The sequence below is a fragment of the Micromys minutus genome, assembly GCF_963924665.1.
Source record: "Micromys minutus genome assembly, chromosome: 16".
In the NCBI taxonomy this organism is placed as follows: Eukaryota; Metazoa; Chordata; class Mammalia; order Rodentia; family Muridae; genus Micromys; species Micromys minutus.
This window is the reverse complement of record NC_137985.1, coordinates 15302935-15305533: the sequence shown is the minus strand read 5'-3', so window position 1 is coordinate 15305533 and position 2599 is coordinate 15302935. Positions and strand designations below refer to the sequence as shown.

Genomic DNA, 2599 nt, shown 5'->3' with positions numbered 1-2599 from the left:
TGGTACACATACAATTTTTGTCTCAAAAAGATAAGAACTAGGGAATTAAATCAGTGAAAGAGTCTCTCATATCTCTCACATATACATTCATATATATATATCATATACATATATATATATATATATACATATACTATTGGAGTGAATATGTATATATCCATTTAAGATGGGGACATTTCATGAAAATAGAAAGAAGACAGCACAATAAAAAATGCTATGAGAAAAGGATAAATAAAAAATGTGATATAAAATCAGAAAGTTTACTATAGGTGTGAAACACACTACAGTGATAGGCAGATAGGACAGAATAAAGGAGTAATATCAACTATGATAGATTATCTATGAAAATATAGTAAATAAATCTATGAATATTGTTGTTGGTTTAAAGAGTAAAAGATTAATTTCAAATAATGTCATTTTGCTATTATTTTCTTTTTATATTAGAGATTGTTTAGTAAAAGAAAAATAGCAAATGTCAGTGGGTCACACTAAATTTTCTAATAAGAATAACTGAGGTGTTTAGTGATCATTATATATTATTTAAATGTTCACAATCTCTGTTTACTATAGGTTATGTTGGTAGATTTTTGTAGATGAAAATGATATTATTTTGATAATATGATTGTCATAAATGTGATGTCCATAATAGAATGAAAGAAATTTAACTTTCAAAGTTTATAAGCTTTCCATTATTGAAAATAGAAAGTCTTTTTATTAACAAAAATATGTATAACATTACTTAAAATTGTGCTTTATCAAAGGGTATGAAAGAAAGATGAGGTGATGGAGAAATTTGTACATGAAACCATTTGCTGTCTACATAATTTTACCATGCAGATATATATTGTCATTAAGGATACATTTTCACAAAAGAAAAATGTATTGTGCCTGCAAGATTGCTTACCAACTAAAGATTTTTTGCTGCCAAAGATGACAAATGGAATTCTTGCCTCAGGATTTAAGTGGCAAAATGTGATAACCAACTCTCAAAAGTCTTGAAATCCCCATACGTGTAATTGTAAACTTTACAAAAATTATAATATTATTAAATTTTAAAATTACAAAAAATATCCACACACAAATATAATAATGTAGATAATAAATAAAACATCAAGTATCACAACCCACCAAATAAAATTAAGTACTGTATACATATCTATATCTTGAATGAGGCTAAGAGATACATTTGAATTAAGAGTAAAACTCTTATCACTAATAGGTTACCAAGCAATGCTGAAGCATGGTGTTCCTACATTTGATTTTACTTGGTGTTTATGTTAGGTTGGTCAGCAACATGGAACGTGGAAACAAAACAAGTACACCTTACTTTCTTCTGATTGAGCTAACCAATGATCCTACAATGGAACCCTTCATTTTTGGCTTCTTTCTGTTTATATATCTGGTCACAATCCTGGGAAATTTGATCATGATCATCGCTGTCAGCCCGGATTCCCATCTACAGACACTGATGTATCTTTATCTCTGCAAACTTTCATTTGCTGACATCTGCTTAAGCACAACTACTATTCCAAATATGCTGAAGAATATCCACACACAGCACCAGAGCATCAGTTACACAGGCTGTCTCACCCAGGCCTGTTTTGTTCTGAATTCTGCATTAGTGGAAAGCTGTGTCCTTGCTGCAATGGCCTATGACCGCTATGCCGCTATTTGTCATCCTTTGAATTACACAGTAATTATGAATCCATACTTCTGTGGTCTACTGATTCTATTGTCCCTGATCATTAGCATTGTGAACAGCTTCTTACAGTGTCTGATGATACTGAGGTTGTCATTTGCACAAATATCGAACTTCCTCTATTCTTCTGTGAACTTGCTCAAGTCATCAAGCTTGCCTGTTCTGATACTCTCATCAATTATAATCTCATCTGATATATCTTGCAACATTTATATTTGGTGGCATTCCGATCTTTGGAATTATTTTCTCTTATACTCGAATTATCTCTTCTATTTTGAAAATATCTTCTCTTAGAGGAAAGTACAAAACTTTTACTACATGTGGGTCTCACTTGTCTGTTGTCTCTTTATTTTATGGTGCAGGAGTTGGGGTATATATCAGTTCTTCAATTACTGTCTCCCCTCAGACAACCACAGTGTCATGTATGATGTACACAGTGCTCCCTAAAATGTTGAATCCTTTTATCTAAAGCTTATGGAATAAAGAAATGAAAGAAGCCTTACAAAAACTCATTGATAAGGTTTCCAGTTTTCTCTGACATGATTTAGTTGGGATTTGAACTACTTATGTGTTTCATGGAGACAAAGTTCCTGTTGAGTAAGAATGACTGTTTTGTTCTTGTCTTTTACATATGAAAATAATATAAAAATTTAAATATATTCTGTTATTTACCAGTTATTTATTTTTCTACAATGATAAGGATTTCACCAAGAGTTTTCATAATATTACATCATATATTTATATATGTCATTCAATCAAAAGCAAGTAACAATTAAAATTTTATTAATTTCAGTATGTATGCAAATCTATAAAAGTAAATATATTAACAGATATAAATTACACACATCTCTCTCTCTCTCTCTCTCTCTATATATATATATATATATATATATATAAATT

The 2599-nt window shown here is 30.2% G+C and overlaps 1 pseudogene across 1 annotated transcript; it reads left to right on the top strand.

Annotated features, from left to right (window-relative positions):
• The first annotated feature begins 1294 nt into the window (after positions 1 to 1294).
• Positions 1295 to 2237, top strand: LOC308430780 (olfactory receptor 7G2-like; annotated as a pseudogene). The gene has a single exon. The product of its transcript is annotated as an olfactory receptor 7G2-like (transcript).
• The last annotated feature ends 362 nt before the right edge of the window (positions 2238 to 2599 follow it).